We start from the raw sequence: 20,955 nt of genomic DNA, 5'->3' as shown, positions 1-20,955 counted from the left end.
AATCAAGGAGGTGATCACTCCTATTTACATGGAGAGCTATCAAAATAAATTTTAGAGATTAGTCATTATCACCCTCATCACGCTTTTAATATAAATAATACCTGAAAGTAACATACTTATTATATTCATTCATGTATTTATATTGAGACCATTTTTTTCTAACTTAAGCATTGGAATTTTATAGGGCATTCCATGCTGTCTTCTCATTTCATTGTAGATTATTCGTGCTGCTGGTTATGTGAAACATGTGTTTAACAGTGTATATATTGACGACTTACTGTTAAATATTTTATAAGGCCTGTCGTAATTTTCATCTACTTGAATGTTTATAACGGCAATATTTATGTAACATTAAGAGGTGATGATCAAGATAAGTGTGTATGATTGGTAAGCAGATTTAAACCTGCCTAGACATTGATTATTATATAAAAAATGGAGACAAATTTGGATATAGGTGAACGCCTTTAATTACCTAACCCATTTATTAATTTCACATGCAAACAAATGAAATAAGGGTTGGTACAACCTCAAAATTTTTGCCCCTATTTGTTCATATATATATATATATATTTATATATATTATGCCATGCATTATCATATATATGCTATTTTGGTAGGATGGTTTCTATAATTTAATTTAATTTATACCTATAATTGGTTGGTGAAATCGCTTAATCTAAGAACGTCACGAGGAAATTAAAGAGCAAATATATATAATGGTTCAGACAAGACATTGATGATGGAAACATGCACCTATTTTTTTTCATTCATTTAATAAAGAAATAAAGTCGTATGTTCTGTATCGATCTAAGCTATTCATGATGATGGGGTCCTCCCTTGCTTTAGAATAAGAAATGGGATCAATTTCTTTATTTTTTTTTTCTTAAATGGTATATAATAAATATGCCTGTACGTATGATCTCATGTTAGTCAACTTAATTTTACGTGCAAGAGTCGTCTCGGTCAAGATTCTTATAGCGAAGGCGAGTTTACCATAAGAGATGTTTTTTTTTTTGATGAAAACATAGAAATAAGAGATGTTTATTTTAAGAGTAATATTATATGCAATTTTAGATATGCAAATTCCGCATATTATATTTGAAAATAAAAGTGAGATATGGGATTAAAAAAATAATTTTTTAATATGAGTTTTAAATTACTCATTTTTAAAAAAAAAGTAGGTAGAACTTACATACCATAAAACTGAAATTGCAAATATAATCTCTTATTTTAAGCTGGCCAAAATTTGAGTAACAAAATGATTTTCAGCTCGCTAGTAATGCTCTTATACAACCCTAATGGCTAGTTACAATATCCTAATTAGCATATATATATATATACACATATATATATATATATTCCTATATATCTGAATATCTTATTAATAACAATTAATAATGAAGAAAAGAAGTACAAGATACCTTTCTCAGGATTAAATGTTACCCACAAAATTGGGAAGTCTTACTTTTGATCTTCAGAGACAATTTGGTACGTACTTTCTTCTCTTATAATCATATATATATATATAGAGAGAGAGAGAGAGAGAGAGAGGACAATGGTGTTGTTTTATTGTTAGAGATGACTTGGGCGTGAGGTAGTGTTTGATGGGTGACATATATTTTATAGGCAATATTCTTTATCTCGTATATAAACGTGACTTTGCAGATGAAGCTCAAATATTTGCCTGCTTACTACTGGTTGAACGAAGAAATGGATGGATTCCCATTGCTGACTATTCTGTTAGCTGTCTGTAGTTAGATACTCAATAAGTGACGGGATGGGTTAGGAATGCAGTGTTAGATTCAAAAGAGATTTTATGGAAATAAAATTTAAATAAAGTTAAAACGATATAATTAGATATATTATTATATCTAATCGCTTTTATGTATTTATTATATATTTTATTAATATAATTAATTAAAATAATTATTTTATATTAAAAAAATGACGTAATTAATTACATTAATAAAATATATAAAGAATACATAAAACTAACTGTATATAAAATTTTTATATATAATAAATTTGATTTTAAATTTTTTTTAATTATATATCTCACCAATAGTCATGTTAAATTACAAATTTAATTTTGTGAAATATTTTTGTGAACCAAATATTTTTTGTGAACAAAATATTTTCCTATTGAAAAAGGGTAATAGCCTTGATATCCGAACCCGCCCCATTCTGTAAATTCATAATAATAATTAGTTGTTCGGTCTAGATTTAGATCTCCTAATATAACGTCCCTCGGTGTACTTTTTTACCAGGAAATAAATCCATTATCTCAGGGTCTATAACAGGGTCTATAGCAAAGGAATAATGCAAAGAGGAGGAGCCTTCATATCAGCCATTACATTGGAATCTAGGGATTGGTTTAAGTGATAAAGGTCTTGGGTTTGGGGGGATACTCTCTCCAAGTCTAAGGTTTAGATCCTTTTGGATACAAACAATCTTTAGAAACTATTCGATTGAGAAATTTTTTTCTTGAATTATCTGAAATGCACTTGCGGAAAACTCGTTTTCGAGAACCTGTATAGCCTTGAGATTAGTCGAGACGCTGTTCTTGAATATCTGGTGCCAATAAAAAAAGAAAAGAAAACTATTACATCTGAATAAAAAAGAGCATATTAAGCTAAAACATGAGCCACTATATTGCCATTTCTTTTAATATTTTTTTCTAAGAGAAAGAGGTCAAATGTTCAATGTGACGCCCCCACATTTCGTTTGGGATCGAATGGATATTTGAAACGTCGAGACATGCAACATAAGGTTACTTGCCCCCATTGATAACAAATAAGATAGAATATTCTTAACATGCATCTAACATTATGCAATATTTATAGCGGATAAATTTTTTTCTTTAGCAATACTATGGACCAAACTGAAATATCCTAAATGCTTCAAACATACTTGATACATAAAAATCTATTGAACAACTAAGATCACAACACTAGTCTAAAATGGCTATGATCCAAAAAAGTACTGGAGATGCAACTCCATAGTACAAGTAGTAATCTAAGTTAACTACTATATTAACATTGACGTCACACCGTCGCTCAGTCGACTGTGTCTAGTTGGTTAGCTACCGATTTTCCTTCAGGTCCTGTAACAAGATCTACCATTCAGGGGGAATGGTAGTTGGGACTAGCACAGTAAAATTTGATTACAAATCTCAGTAAGTTAACAAAAAAACCACCACACAGGCTAATGATGCATGTATGACAGTAAAAGCATGAATGCATAATTAAATTCATAAACAATCAAAGCATAACTTGACGTACAACATAGCATAACGAACCTAACTTGGCCTCATATATTCTACATGTCACAATTGCTGTGTCTCACACAGTGTATGTATGCATCACAATTGCTGTGACCCTATATTTAGTGTGTCACAGTTGCTGTGGACCCCATGAAACTGAAAGTGGCTCCATTGGCATTAGTGCCTGGTGCGCTCCGGTGACCAGCTAGTTAGGTCCCCGCCTGCTACGCGTTGACAGTATTTCATCAACTCAGAGGATTTCATACCTATTTAAACACTCTAGTGTGAACAAAGAAATTTCACTAGGATATTACCCCATCCTAGCACTTAGGGTCATGATTGACATGAATAACTTGACTTGACTATTCTCGAAATAAAAAAACTGTACTCAGGACGAGACATGACTGGAATACGAAATGACATAAGCCATGACGTAACATAACATGGCTTGAACATAACTCGAAAGACATGACTAACTTGATATAGAACATTTCGTAACATGACATAAACATGTAACACACAATATTTCATAACATGGTATCACATGTAACGGAAAATGCACTTAACATGACATACTTGTAACAGTGAACATGACATGACATACATATAATAAGAGGCATATTTAACATGATGTACTTGCAATGTATAGTAATAAGTGACAGAATATCTTGTGTAACAGATGAAAATTCATGACAAAATAAATTCTGTGTAACAGACAAATATGTGATAACTTGGCATGACATATATGATAACACACATATATACACTGTAGTTCTTTTACTTAGCACACATACACAGTAAACTGCTAGTAAGTTAAAAACTAACTTATCTCGATCTCCGCATTTCTTATGAAAGCTCAGGCACGATCACGAGGAATTGTAATTAGTGTTCTAAAAGTTAGAACTAAATCACTAATAATTTAAAATATGAAAAAATACTAACATAGAATAAAATTTTCATTTTACTCTCTACATGTGAGAAAATATCTTTTACCCCTAACTTAAGGATTTTGCATCCTAACTCCAAAAGTCAGTAAAATTTACATGTCTCATGTAAATTTTATTCTAAACTCAAATATCAATTTAGAAAAATTTAAAACTAATCACAACTATTAAAACTCCATAGGGCCGAAATTCCTATATGCTATTTCCATTGATTTTTGTTTCTAACTTGTTTTGATCAACCTTTTAATTTATGACTTATAAAGATATGATCTTCAAACCAAACCATCACATGATTTAAAAAGATGTCCTAAAACATATATAAGCTTCTAATTCAGGATCACATGGTTAAAAATTAACCAAAATATAAATTTAGCCAATAACATCCACACTTTGGTTTATCCTAATATCTCTTTGTATAAAATTTCATATCTTTGAAATTAACATCAAATATCTTCAAAATAATATTCTAACATGTATATAAGAGGATTAAGATCCTCAAATAAAATTATCAAAGTCATTGGAATAGGTGTAAATCACCACATATTTAAACTTTCTAAAAATAGAAACTGTTTTTCCTCTTCCAATTTCTAAGTTTCTAGATCTAAGAAAATCTTTAATCAAAACCTTTAATCATGCAACAAGTCCTCAACCAATAATCATATACACATGTTAAAAATACTCCATAAAATTTTTGGACTAAGATCTATCCATTAGCTTGGTCAAAAACTCTAAAATATAACATATTCTCCAGCTTATCACCTAGAATGACCTTTCTAAAATTTAAATAATATTTACTGACCAAATAATCTTAAAATGGAAAACATAACCTATCCACATAAACTCGACTAAAAAAGGAACAAATTTTATGAAGAAAACTTAATGATAAAATACTTACAAAAGCTTCGAAATGGGTGTGCAAAAGAACACCTAAAAGCTGTCTGAGAGAGTGTTTGGTATTCTTTCAAAGAAAAGTATAAAGAAAGATGATTTTATGGGGAGTGGACTAGAGATATTTTTGCATAAGAAATGTAAGAGGATGAGGCTAAAGTGAGGGTTGAGTGTTGGCCTTTCTTACCCAATAAAATCCATAAAAATCAGCTCAAGATATTTTCTAAAGGTAGAGTGTAGACTTGGAAGAGTGAGGTAACTCTTTGACTTTTCCCTTCTAGAACCTTCTAGGCCCTTTTGAAGACATCTGATCAGCCATGTAGGGGATGAAATTACTTGGCCAAAATCAATGCTAAGGTATCCAATTTTGTGGGCCTAAACCGAATAGGTCTCAATTTGGGATTTTAAGAGGGTTTGGGTTGCTATCAAGTCCAAATCTAATTTCTCTTGATCCAAGTGTCTAATACTATTCATCATGTGTGGCTAAAATCTTTTTATATGTCCAATTAAAACTTCTCTAACTTAATTTGGACATTCCACACTGTGAATTTTGAAACTATTATACTTAGTGCGCTTATTGATGTTACTATTCACTCCCAAAAAATTGCATGATAAACTTGGTATCAAAAAATCCAAAATATTCATATGAACCTACAGTGAAAATCGTTTATCAAAATTCAACCCCAAAGTGCCCTTAAAAATAAATTCACAATTTCGAACAGACGTTTCATCCGAAAATATAAAAATGAGTTATTGTACCATAAAATCTTAAATAATCCATCGAGTCTAATGGCACAGACCATAACGCATTCTAACACTTCTAACTATTTCAAATAATCAAAAACACACTTTTGACACCATAGTGAGTGATAACACAAACTATGTAATTAGATTAAAACTTATACGATTAATAGATTCTTGAAAACTTATAGGGTCTTTATGAGGTTCCTAAAACCAATAGAAATTCTACAATTGAATTTTTAGCTGGCTATTACAATCTCCCCTCCTAAAAAAACGATTTCGTCTTCGAAATTGAGGTAAGTAAGAAATAGTAAGTTAAGGAAGAGGTGTTACTTACCAACCTGCTGTCTATCCAGTATATATCTACATTTGAGATTATGTCATTCCTTAACTCTCTCACTTTAATCAACAATTATACTATAGTTCTTTCCACAAGGTTGGCCAAGTTGCATCGACATACTCTCCAAACCTAAAATTTCAAGTAAATAATCTTCCGAAACTCTTCCTTAGAAAAATATAAGTGATATATTTTAAGTGTTCTTGTTAGTTGAAAAAAATTTTAATCCATACACAACTGAATTCACTTTTGGTATTTCCTCAAGGAGTTCTATTCGTCTAGAACTAACTTACTTCTTCATAATCGCAACAATCATTCCTCTTCCTAGGTGGTACTTCGATAACTGACCAGTTAATAACTTAAATTTGAGACTTTCTCTCTTATGATTGTCATAACTTTTCTATCCATCATGAGCTATCACTTATTCTAACTCTAAATAAAAGGATTTGTTCCTACTATTCACATAAATCCTCAAGACCAAGTTTTTACTCTCCATATAATAGTCTCCAAAAGAAGATCGATCTACATATCCATAAAGATAGTGCTTCGCCAGAAACCATTTACTGGCAGCATGGTAAAACTATTATCATAAATGAATCCTACTCAGGCCAAAGCTGCCAAAGCTTCTCCTAATCAATTTACTCTTCCAAACACAATTTTCATTATATTCTCAGAATCAAAACAATTCTCCAAATATGTGGAATATTATTCATCAACCCTAAATATCCTTCCTCCAATCACTTTAAAGTATTACATATCTACATTGGTATGAACAATAATATTTCTAATGAGAATTGTTACTCTTACCACCAGGGTAACAATTCGGATTCCAAATTGAGTTCTTATGCGCTACCACAATCCTTAAAAACAAGGAATCATTTGAATCAAACAGTGTACAATTTACCAACCCCAATGACTTGACATACTCCAAAATAACAATAATATCATCAATTGCAGTCAAATCAACCTTAGCTATGCTTAACCACACATAGGTCCTAGTAAAATACCAATGACAATGCCAGCTCCTGCAGTTCCTAGGGTGCCAGCATCTACGTCTCTTTGAGTGACAACATACACTCTAATGAGTATGTGCACTTACCGTAGTTGTTGATGTCTAAGCACGTTGGTTAGCAAACGTACCGCCTTAGCTAATCCTCCATCCATCGGGGGATTCTGATCCTCTTGATTGTTATCTCTCTTAGAATTCCGAGGTATTCTACCAAGAGTCATATGTCCCTTCTTGAAACATTTGAGTACATGTATTAAAACAAGAAACTACCTCTCATACCTTATGAAATTCAAGCCTAATGAAAACTAAAATTTCAAACCTAATATTTGGTGCATATCTTAAGGACATGCAGATTTATAACCTAGAGAAGTATTGCTCTGTTACCACCCTGTGATGCCCCCAGATTCCGTTTGGGATCGGATGGACATTTGAAACATCGAGACATGCAACACAAGGTTACCTGCCCCCGTTCATGACATATAAGATGCAATATTCTTAACATGCATCTAACATTATGCAATATTCGTAGCGGATAAATTTTTTCTTTAGTAATACTATGCACCAAACTAAAATATCCTAAATGCTTAAAACATAATTCATACATAAAGACCCATTGAACAACTAAGATTACAACACTAATCCAAAATGGCTATGATCCAAAAAAGTACTGTAGATGCAACTCCATAGTACAAGTAGTAATTTAAGTTAACGACTATATTAACATTGACATCGCATTGTCGCTCAGTTGATTTTGTCTAGTTGATCAGCTCCCGATTTTCCTTCAGGTCCTGTAACAAAATCTACCATTCGAGGGGAATGGTAGTTGGGACTACTACAGTGAGATTTGATTACAAATCTCAGTAAGTTAACAAAAAAACCTTCATACAGGCTAATGATGCATGCATGACAGTAAAAGCATGAATGCATAATCAAACTCATAAGCAATCATAGCATAACTTGACGTACAACATAGCATAACTGACATAACTTAAATTGAAACGTAAACTAGACTTGAATTGACATGAACTTAATTTGAAACTTGACTTAACATGAACTTGCTCTGAAACTTGACTTAACATGAATGTGATCTGAAACTTATTCTTTAACTGCTTAAATACATACTCCACAGTTGTTGTGGCCCATGTATTCTGTGTGTCACAGTGGCTGTGTCTCACATAGTGTATACGTCACAATTGTTGTGACCCCATACTTTGTGTACCACAGTTGTTGTGGACCCCACGAAACTAAATGTAACTTAACTTCTTGGGTGCTACATGGATCACCTAGAGCTATGTGTCCCTGTCCATTACCGCATCACAACACAGGTATCTGAACCAGTTGTGAGTGTGTTAATACATACTCCACAGTTGTTTTGGCCTCATGCATTCAACGTGTCACAATTGTTGTGTCTCATGTAGTGTATGTATGCGTCACAATTGCTGTGACCCCATACTTCATGAGTTGCTGTGAACCCCATGAAACTGAAAGTGGCTCCATCGGTGTTAGTGTATGGTGCACTTCAGTGACCAGCTAGTTAGGTCCCCACCCACTACTCGTTGACAGTATTTAGTCAACTCAGGGGATTTCACACCAATTTAAATACTCCGGCGTGAGCAAAGGAGTTTCACTAGGATATTACCCGATCCTAGCACTTAGGGTGGTGATTGACATGAATAACTTGACTTGACTGTTCTCGAAATACAAACTCTATATTCAAGATGAGACGTGACTGGAATACAAAAGGACATAAGCCCTGACGTAATATAACGTGACGTGAACATAACTCAAAAGACATGACTAACTTGATATAGAACATTTCGTAACGTGACATAAATATGTAACACACAATATTTCATAACATGGTATCACATGTAACGGAAAACACACTTAACATGACAAATTTGTAATAGTGAACATGACATGACATACTTGTAATAGAAGACATATTTAACATGATGTACTTGCAATGTATAGTAATAAGTGACAAAATATCTTGTGTAATAGATGAAAATTCAGGACAGAATAAATTTTGTGTAACAGAAAAATATGTGATAACTTGTCATGACATGGCATATATGATAACACACATACATACATTGTAGTTTCTTTACTTAGCATACATACACAGTAAACTGCTAATAAGTTAAAAGCTAACTTACCTCGATCTCCACGTTTCTTATGAAAGCTCAAGCGCGGTCACGAGGAATTGTAATTAGTGATTCTAAAAATTAAAAGTAAATGACTAATAATTTGAAATATGAAAAAATATTAACTTAAGAGTAAAATGGAAAATGACCATTTTACCCCTAACTTAAGGATTTTGCATGCTAACTCCAAAAGTCACCAAAATTTACTTCGTCTGATATAAATTTTATCCTAAGCTCAAATATCAATTTAGAAAAATTTAAAACTAATCACAACTATTAAAACTTCATAGGGCCAAAATTCTCATATGCTATTTCCATTGATTTTTGTTTCTAACTTGTTTGGATCAACCTTTTGATATATGACTTATAGAGATGTCATCTTCAAACCAAACCATCACATAATTTAAAAAGATGTCCTAAAATATGTATAAGCTTCTAATTCAGGATCACATGGTTAAAAATTAACTAGAACATAAATTTATCCAAGAACATCCACACTTTGGCCTATCCGAATATCTCTTTGTATAAAATTTTATATCTTTGAAACTAACATCAAATATCTTCAAAATAATATTCTAACATGTATATAAGAGGATTATGATCCTCAAATAAAATTATCAAAGTCATTGGAATAGGTTTAAACCACCAAATATTTAAACTTTCTCAAAACAGAAACTGTTTTTCCTCTTCTAGTTTCTAAGTTTCTAGATCTAAGAAAATCTTTCATCAAAACCTTTAATTATGTAAAAAATCATCAAAAAATAATCATATACACATGTTAACAATACTGCATAAAAATTTCGGCCAAGATCTCTCCATTAGCTTGGTCAAAAACTCCAAAATATAACATATTTTCTAGTTTATCGCCCAAAATGACATTTCTGGAGTTTAAACAATATTTGACTGACCAAATGATCTTAAAATGGAACAAATAACCCATACACATAAACTATAGTAAAAAAGGAACAACTTTTATGAACAAAAATTTATGATAAAATACTTACAAAAGCTTCGAAATGGGCGTGCAAAAGAACACCTAAAAGCTGTCTTAGAGAGTGTTTGGTGTTCTTTCAATGAAAAGTGTAAAGGAAGATGATTTAGTAGGGAGTGGGCTGGAGATATTTTTGTACAAGATATGTAAGAGGATGAGGCTAAAGTGAGGGTTGAGTGTTGGCCTTTCTTACCCAATAAAATCCACAAAAATCAGCTCAATATATTTTCTAAAGGTAGAATGTAGACTTGGAAGAGTGAGGTGGCTCTTTGACTTTTCCCTTCTAGAACCTTCTAGGCCCTCTTGAAGACATCTGATCAGCCATATGGGGGATGAAATTACTTGGCCAAAATCAATGCTAAAGTGCCCAATTTCATGGGCCTTAATGGGCCTAAACCAAATGGGCCTCAATTTGGAGTTTTAAGAGGGTTTGGGTTGCTATCAAGTCTAAATCTAATTTCTCTTGATTCAGGTGTCTAATACTATTCATCATGTGTGGCTAAGATCTTTCCATGTGTCCAATTAAAACTTCTCTAACTTAATTTGGACATTTCACACTGTGAATTTTGAAACTATTATACTTTGTGCGCTTATCGATGTTACTATTCACTCCGAAAAAGTGCATGATAAACTTGGTATTAAAAAATCCTAAATATTCATATGAACCTACAATGAAAATCGTTTATCAAAATTCAACCCCAAAGTTCCCCTAAAAATAAATTCACAGTTTTGAACAGGTGTTTCGTCCAAAAATATAAAAATGAGTTATTGTATCATAAAATCTTAAATAATCCACCGAGTCTAATGGCACAAATCATAACGCATTCTGACACTTCTAACTATCTCAAATAAGTAAAAACACACTTCTGACATCATAATGAGTGATAAAACTAACTATGTGGGTTAGATGACATATGGTTTTTGGCTTCGGATCCTCCTCCTCTCATTAGAGACCTTATTCGATTGGATAAGTGGGGTTTTCCTTATATTCAAAAAAATTGTAAATGATTTTTGTTATGGGGGCTAAGTTCTTTATTCTTTGAAAGAAATAATAATCATTAAGTATAGGTGCTGGTTTTTTATTGGTGTGGATGCTCGGGATGTTTTTATTACCTATTTGTAAATCCTTTGTATTTTGATTGTTACCACGGTTTTCCTCCGCCACAAGTGAGAGTTTTTTTAATAAAATTGAAAAAAGGTCACTCTTGATTGTAACAGCCCGCTAGAAATTGAACCATTCGAACCTATTTGCGTTAAACCAACTGCCACTACATTAGTCTCTCTATAAGAATGAGAGAAAGAAACCCGAAGCCCAACTAACCTTCTTTGTATCTCCTCCCAATATCAAAGCCCACATCTTTGCTGTTGTAACCATTTTATCACTAGCATAGAATCTAGTTCTATCTCCACATTACTAAAGCCCATCATACATGCATATCTAAGACCATGGAACACACCCATTACTTCTGCAAAATTATTTGTGCATGACCTGTAAATGTTGTAAAAGCGTAAAAAAAATCCCCTCTGGAATTTTGAATCACCCCTCCTGCATTTGAAGGACCAGGATTTCCAAGAGAACTCTCATCCACATTTAATTTTACCCATCCATCTTCTGGACACTTCCACCTCATGATCTTAATCGGCTATTGTTGAACTAATTTTAAAGGCAAATTCAAGCATCGAATCCCCTGTTCATCACGACTACTCAATACCTTTCCATCCTTTAATCTTAAAGCAGTCCATGATACCCAATGCTTAATAGAACACCAAACGACTTGCACCGAATCCATAATAACCTCCATTCTTGCCTTACAATGTCTCCCCCAAAGTCTCAAACCTTAGCATACCCAGAGTCAGAGCATATATATCCTAGATTTTTTCCGCAAATTCAACTATCTCTTGCCATGATTGACCCACCAACCTCCACATACCCAGAGTCAGAGCACTTATATCCTAGATTTTTTCCGCAAATTCACCTATCGACAAAACATGATTTTTATCTTCATATGCACTTGCATCACAACAGTTACATCTTAACACTATAGGAACACCCACACTACGAACTTGATCATCCAACGGCAAACCATCGTGCAAAGCTTTCCACATAGTGACTGAGATTTTTTTGGGTAAAGCAGAGTGCCATATCCATTGTGCCTAGGGAAAAATATGGCAATTTCTCTTTTTGTAGTGCCTACCATTTGCAGGGTACAATGAGTGAGGAAAGGCTGGGATAGTCCTCTAGGCAGAACCCTGGCTCAAAATTCTAGGACAAGCTGTGGAGTCTCAAGATTCCTAATGGGATAAAATCCTTTCTGTGGAGAGCAGCTATGGAGTCCCTCCCTACAAATCTCAATCTGCACAAAAAGAAAGTGGTGAACTCTCCCATGTGCCCTCTCTGTCTCAATACTCTTGAAACAGTTTCTCATGCCCTTTGGTCATGCAAGGCAACACAAGATGTGTGGTACTTAAGCTTGAGGAGACTGCAAAAACTGAGTATCATAGAAGGCCCTTTTAGAGAACTTCTTGAACTTATGCTGGGCCACCTTTCTCCAGAGGAAATTTGAGAAGTGGCTATCACTACTAAGTTCTTGTGGCACAGAAGGAACTCCTATGTATTCGAAAACTCCTTCACTTCACCAACCCAAATCTCTAACAAGATTAAGGCCGAGATATCTTTCCTTAGATCATGGCAAGAAATCAGAGTGCAGAAGAAACAGAATTGAGAGCAAGCTAGAAACCAATGGGCCTCTACCCACCCCAAGGGTTTTCAAAGCTAATTGGGATGCAGTTATAGACAAGGAAAATTCAAATGGAGTGGTAATTCGAGACTCTGATGGCTACATTATAGCTACTCTATGGTCAAGCAAACTAATGACCCCGGATCCCAGGCTTGGGGAAGCAGTTGTTGCCCTGCGAGCAACATCTTTTTGTGTTGAGCTAGGCTTAAACCAAGTTATGCTTGAAGGTGACTCCTTAGTTGTAGTCAAGGCAGTAAAGCACTTAGAGGAAAGCTGGAGCTCAGTTGGCCTCATAATCAGGGATATCAAACTACTTCTCTCAAAGACCAGCGGCTGGTCTATCAGACATTTTTCTAGGAATGGCAATGTTATTGCTCACTGTTTGGCCAAGCATGCTCTATCGTGCTTGGATGAAAACATTTTCATTGAGGATTATCCTCTTTATATTCAACATTTGATCTAATGAATGAATGGTCTTTCTTTCAAAAAAGAAAAAAAAAATCATTTTTTTAATTATTTTGTCGTTTTTATATATATGCGCGCTTTTTTTTTTTTAATTATTAAAGTAGAGGATGAATATGTCTATTGGATTGTTGAGAAGATTTGACAAGGAATGATTGATGATCGGATGAAAAATGTGATGGTTCCACTAATTTTGCCTTCATTAATTTGACATAAATGAGAAGAGAAATGATAGTTGAAATCTTGGCTTTACAGTGTCATGCAATCACTTTTAACAAAGTGAATAAATAAGGAATCTATATAAAAAAATTAATTATTTAATAGTAGATCTCACTCTTTTTTAAATTGACTGCATAGCATTTACGTACTCCACAATTATACATAATATTACTTGAACGAGAGTAACCAGATTGACTTGCGTGAAGAAAAAGGAAAGAAAAAATGTGTGGAAAGATAAAAAAAATAAAAATAAAAATAAAAAAACCCAAAGAAGAGGAGTAGTTTGGCTTAGATAAAAAAACCTTAAAAAGTTAGGATAGTTCTGCTAAAGGACACACTAAATAAACTACTTTAAATTACTGTAAATCAAAACTTTGATGAGCACATGATGTTTAATCCATTATAGGCCAATTCTAGGCGATATTAGTCATTTACGAGATTTTACTGGCATTCGGATAATTCAATGTTAGTACTCTAATACATTGGTTGTAACGTTGAGTTTTAAGAAAATTATTAACAATTGGCTAATGAAGTGTCTAAATTTATTAAAGTTGAATGTACAAGGGGCAAATGTCTGCGTTTGGGTGTTGTGGTAATATCAGATAATTTGAGTTGATTTGCGAATAGTAGTATTTTTTTAAAAAATTTTATTAAGATGTATTTGAATGTAAATAGGTTGAAATATGTATTTGAGTATATGAAATAATTAGAATAGTATTGCTAAGCTGTCGCCCAACATTGACCACTGGGCGTGCTGCCTAGCACAAATGTACTTGTTTATTTTTTTTCATAATTGTTTTACATATTTAAATATTTTTAAAAAATAAAAAATACACTAATATACAAAAATTCACTTGATTAATCATTAAGTAAAAAAATTTAAATTGATGAGCAGTCATTTGGAGCGATACACTTAGGGCGACATATTATCATATCTGTAATTTGAAATTGGTGTAAATTTTTATGAAAATTTGGAAAAGTAGTAGATCATATCAATGACTGATTTGAAATGAATTGAGGTGATCTTGGCATCGAAAACCTTATATATCAATATGGATCAATCTAACTGAAAGGCAAACTCCATTGTCTTTTTTGAATACGTGGAGAATTCGAAAGTTGCTCTCTCTCTCTCTAGAGAACAAAGCCGATAGTCCTCCCAAGAGGGAGGAGGGAGCCTCGGCTCCCCCTCCCTCCCATCCCTCCGGTTACTCTTGTCTTTGGGTTAGGTCGGTTTAGTTCTAATAATAAGGCTGGAGGTGGTTGTTTTATTGGTGGCTTAAGGCGGTTTTGGTGTATCTCTCACGCAGTGGTATTTCTGTGTTTGGTGTTTGTTTGGCCTCCGAAGCTGGGTATCGGCATGCGATCGTGAGCTCTGTTCTCATCTTGAAAAGTAGAGGTTTGTTCACGTCCGGGATGGTTGAGATAGACAGCATGACCAAAGCATGCTACCAGTCAATCCGAAGTAGCTTGCAAGTGGACCGAACCGTGAAGAACTCAAACCGAAGCATGCTGCGCCAGACTATTTTATGGATGATTTCCAAAGCATGCTAAGCACGTACGTCGGACTGGGGTAAGACTGGGCAAGAGACGGCGGCATAAGGGCGAGGGCCTGGGCTAACCTTCAGTGATCTTGTGATGAGGCCTTTCTCGTACACTGGTGCAGGGGACTCGGCGGGGGAAGATGCAGAGGAAGAAAAGAGGAGATACGGGTGGCGGCGGCAGAATATGTTTTGGAAACCCTAACGGGTTTGGGCCCCCACAAGCACTCAATCTGGGCTTTTATCTCAGGCTGGGCCATTTGATTTTACAGCCCATAGCCAGTTTTTATTTGTTTTTTTTTTTTTTTTGCATTTGTATTTGTTAGTTTAGTTTAGTTTTTATTAGTAAAAAAGAAATAGATCTGTGTCCCACTCCTCTTTTGGAGGAAGAAAGTGGGTGTTAGTCCTACTCCTCTTTTGGAGGAAGGTAGGTGTTTGTGCTCTTCCTCCTTGGGAGGAGAGAGTGTGGTAGTACTCCTCCTCCTTGGGAGGATGGAGCGTGAGTGTACCTCTCTTCTTTGGAAGAAAGGTCGTTTAGCTCTGTTTTGACAGAGCGCTTTCTCTTTTGACTGCTGTCAGGAGAGAAGGTGTAGAAGTTTAGACAATGTCCGTCACAAAGAAATTTGTTGACTGAAAAGCTCCTGAACAGTTGCGTTAGTTGACTTATAGTCTAGTTCTCCTGTATTGATAAGTTACAGTTGTAACTTCGTTTATGAATGAATGCTATAAAGCATATTCCCATAAAAAAAAAAAAAAAAAAAAAAAAACTCCATTGTCTTTTTTAATACTCAACCATTTAGTTGGATACATAAACGGTTTCATCTAATCTCATCTTATCATTACAACCTTTTCAAATTCTCACACAAAACAGGGGCTTCTAGGCATCTAAAATTTCTGAAGTTTTAACACTACTAATGTGGTATACATGCGTTTGAGGATTAAATTTGAACACTTCTATTTTTAAGATCATGTCATTCCTTTCCTCCAAACAGATCCTAGTTGGGAGGGTGGTCAAATTTCCCGTATGATCTAACTGTGTGGCCTTCGTCAAGGTATTTGGGCGAGTTCTGGCTTACACGCCACTCAGCCTCCTCTCATCAAGTGCGAGGGTCAACAAGGTGCATATGATCTCTTATTGCGCGACCTCCTTCAAAGTATAAGTGTGAGCTCTAGCTTATGCGCCACTCGGCCCCCTCTTGCCGAGTGCGATGGTCATCGAGGCGAGCTAGGCTTACACGCCTCTTGACCTCCATTGAATTATTTAGGTGAGTTTTGGCTTACGCGTTACTCGACCCCTTCTCACCAATCACAAGAGTGAACGAGGCGCGCATGATCTCATTGCATAGCCTCTTTCAAAGTATCTGGGCGTGCTCTAGCTTACTCACCAGTCACTCCCCTCTTGCCAAATGCGAGGGTCAATAAGACACGCATAATCTCACCGCGTAGCCTCCGTTAAAGTATCTGGGTGAGCTCTAGCTTATGCGCCACTTGGTTCCCTCTTGCCGAGTGCAAGGGTCGACGAGGCGCATATGATCTCTTACTGTGCGGCCTCCTTCAAAGTATCTAGGCATGTTTTGGCTTACGTGCCACTCGGCCCCGTCTAAGTATTTAGGGGTCTTACATACCGCTCAATCTCCTCTCGCCGCTTGGTCATCCTTGAAGATTCGGAGCAAGTTCATGCTTAATGCATTGCTCAGCTAAGTAAAACTCAATGCTGGTAGTGTAAATAGGGAAATTATATTTGTAATCGTAAAGTGCTTAAATGCCGCACAATTGGTTTAGAAAAAATGAGTAAAAATGGATCCTACATAAAATAATAATAATAATAATAATAATAATAATAATAAATAGTTTTTTAATAGTAAACTCTATTTTTTTTAAAAATGATTGCACGACACTTTCACACTTCATAACTATATGTAGCATTAATCATGTAAATATATTAGCAGACTATCATTAATAGACATGAGTACACAAATAACATTCATTCGATAATAATGGACATGCAACAAAACAGATAAAAATTTGATACGTAACAAACCTTCATCAAATATCAGGGATACCACACCTATAGCAATTATCAAATTTCTTCTTTTATTGAGTTATAATGGATCATAATCACACGAAAAAAATCTTGAATATTGTAGCAACTATCAACATGCTCATTATTTTATCTTTATCTTCCCTTATCCTAAATTTTCATATTTATCATTGTTCATTATTCATGGTATCCTGTAACTTCACGACTATTGGCTCCAACTTTTACTTACTAAAAATGTTGGTGCTGCAGTGCGGACTACTGAACCCTTAAGGTTTATTTTTTTTTTCTTTGCACCGATATTAGTTCTTCTTTTGTAACCGCACTCTTCTTTACCGAGTAAAACTCACTTCTATTTTATTCAATCAGAAACAAAATAAGCAAGAATATAAATATATAACGTTGCAGATTAAGAGCACAAATTCCTAAATTCATAGATTTGGTAATTGACGTAATTTTTTGTTTGTATTTACATATTTACATAATCTTTTTACAATGAGTGAGTAATTTTTAGTTGATGCTTCTAGTTTATATTTATCGATGAATAGTTATATAATTTTATTTTAAATATATTTATGTTTTTACCTTGTTCAATTGTTCTCGGTGCTCTTTTAATTAACCCATGCCAAATAGAACCTCTAAAACTTATACTTAGAAAACATTTATTTTTATTATATATATATATATATATCTATGTGTGGAGCTAGGCCAAACTTTTTATAAAAAAGTTTGCATGTACCTTAACCCCTCCTAAATAATATTTCAAGCTTGGTCCTAGCCTTCATCACATGGGTCTATTTCATAGAACTTGGTGGAAAATCTTGCCACGGGGTATGCATTCCCCTCAATGACTAAATACACCACCATTGGATGTATTGCACTGTCCATAATCAGATATGGTATCAATCTCATGACAAAAACTCATTGGTTAATGCTTTTAATTATAAATTTTGGCCAACGTTATCTTCATAATTCCGTCAACTTGTTATAGGTTGGGTGGTATTTCAACCGCCCAACTTCCTTTTTTTTTTTTTTTGGTTCCTTGATAGAAAAGATTTTTTTCGGTTGCAGGATATATTCCTTGCAGTCTGACAACCTTGGCAGTAGCTTATCTGCATAAATTAATCCTTCAGGTATTGTAAGTACTGTCAAGAAGCATGAAACTCACCACTTGAGCAAGAAAGGAAAAGTAATCGTATCCCATATGAGTACCATGGGAGGCAAAGAGCTTATACCCTAGGCAAGCACCACAAGACAAAGTGTTTGCACTCTAGGTGAGCATCATGGGGAGCAAAATGCTTGTATCCCAAGCGAGCACCATGGGAGACAAAGTGCTCACAGTCCACGCGAACATCCTGGTGTAAGTACTCATCCCCCATCCTATTATATTATTCCATCCTATCATCATTTTTCATTCTTTTGTCCTAACTTCGTTTTTCTGCCCTATCTCCGATTTTTCATTTTATTGCATTTGCAATAGCCCACTAAAAATTCAATGGTGGAATTTCTATAGGATTTAAAAACCTCGTGAAAATCCCGTAAGTTTTTTCGAATTAACCAATTGCATAGGTTTTAGTTGTCAACATAGTCAATGTTATTACTTACTATGGTGTCAGAAGTGCGATTTTAATTATTTGAGATAGTTAGAAGTGTCAGAATGCATTATGGTTTACGCCATTAGACTCAGTTGATTATTTATAACTTTATGATGCAATAAGTCCATTTTCATATTTTCGGATCAAACGCCTGTTCGAAACTGTGTTTTTATTTTTAGGGCCACTTTGGGGTTAAATTTTGATAAATGAATTTCACTGTTGGATTTGTATGAATATTTAAGATTTTACATTATAAAGTTTATTATTCACCTTTTCGGACTGAATGGTAACCTTGATAAGCTCAATAAGTGTAGTGTTTTCAAAATCACAGTGTGGAATATCCAGATTAGGTTAAAAAAGTTTTATTTGGACACTTGGCAAGATCTTAGCCACAATGGTAAATAGTATTAGACACTTGACACCAAGAGGAACCATTTGATGGATTTGGAAGGAATCGAGATGTGAGATTATGCCACCTAAAGAAAACCCTATTCCATCCGACCAACCAGATTGTGCCAAACCAAATAGGATTTCCACCCTGGTAAAACCAGGGTGGAAATCTTATTTGGTTGGAATCCAACTAAAAGCCCAAAATTATGGTTGAAAATGAAACCCTAAACCGTTTTCTCCAAACCCTAAAATTGACCTCCAAATCCTAAATGAATCTATTTCTAGTACTGTGTGTTATCATTTGATTAAATCATTTCCACATGCTATTAATCCTTTAAATTTATGTTATGAAATCATTATCTAATCTTTTTAACCTTGGATATTTGATTGGAACAAGAAAAATTAGTTTTGGTCTTAATAGCAACCCAAACCCTTTTAAAACCCCAAATTGAGGCCCATTCGGTTAAGGCCTATTAAGGCTCACGAACTTGGCCACATTGGCATTAATTCTGATCAAGATCTGATCAAGAAGGCCCTAGAGTGTACTTGAAGTGAAGGGCTAGAAGCCACCTCACTCTTCTCCTTTTACACGGCACTTAGAGAGAAATATCTTGGGCTATTTTTATCTATTGGTTTTGGTTGGCAAGACCAACACTCAAGCTCACTCTCAACCTTATCATCTTCCCTCACTTGTGCAAGAAGCCCTCCAACCCATTTTACACTCATTTCATCTCTTTTTCCCACTTTTCTTAGGAATAAAACAAAAGACTCTCTCGGACAACTTTTCTGAATTCTTTTATACACCTGTTTCGAAGCTTTTGTAAGCGTTTTCTCACAAATTTTCCTTCATGAAAGTTTTTTTTTTTTTTAGTATGGTTTATTTGTATATCTTATTTGTTCCATTTGATAGTCATTGGTCGGCCAAAAGTTGTTTTAACTTCAGAAATTTCATTCTAGGTAATAAACTAGAGGTGTGTTATATTTTAGAGTTTTTGACCAAGTTAATGGATAGATCTTAGTCTGAAAATTTTTATGGAGTATTTTTAACATGTATATATGATTATTGGTTGAATATTGTAGCATGATTAAAGCTTTTGATAAAATATTTTCTTAGATCTAGAAACTTAAAACTGGAAGAGGAAAAAATAGTTTATGTTTTAAGAAAGTTTAGATCTTGTGCAGTTTAATCTTATTCCAATGGATTTTATATTTTTATTTGATAATCCTAAGCCTCTTAGTACATGATAGGATGTTATTTTGAAGATATTTTATGTTAGTTTCAAATATATGAATTTTTATGCAAGAGGATATTTGGTTATGCCAAAGTATTAATGTTTTTGGCTAGATCCATGTTTTGGTTGATTTCTAACCATGTGATTTTGAGTTTAAAGCTTCGATCTGTTTTAGGACACCTTTGTAAACCTTGTGAAGTTTTGGTTTTAAGATATAATCTTTTTAAGTTATGGATCAAGTGGTTGATCCAAACTAGTTAATAAACAAAATTATGTTTTTGAACTTAATAGGAAGCCGAAAACTCCAGGTATTGTTTTAGTGATTTTGATGACTTTTGTTGATGATTCAAGATATGGTTATTCTTGGGAATATGTTATGAGTATAGTAGAAGAAAATTTTGGTTTAGTCATGAGTTTTGAAATT

Source organism: Carya illinoinensis, chromosome 14 (assembly GCF_018687715.1).
Source record: "Carya illinoinensis cultivar Pawnee chromosome 14, C.illinoinensisPawnee_v1, whole genome shotgun sequence".
NCBI classification, from domain to species: domain Eukaryota; kingdom Viridiplantae; phylum Streptophyta; class Magnoliopsida; order Fagales; family Juglandaceae; genus Carya; species Carya illinoinensis.
This window is presented reverse-complemented; position numbering follows the sequence as displayed.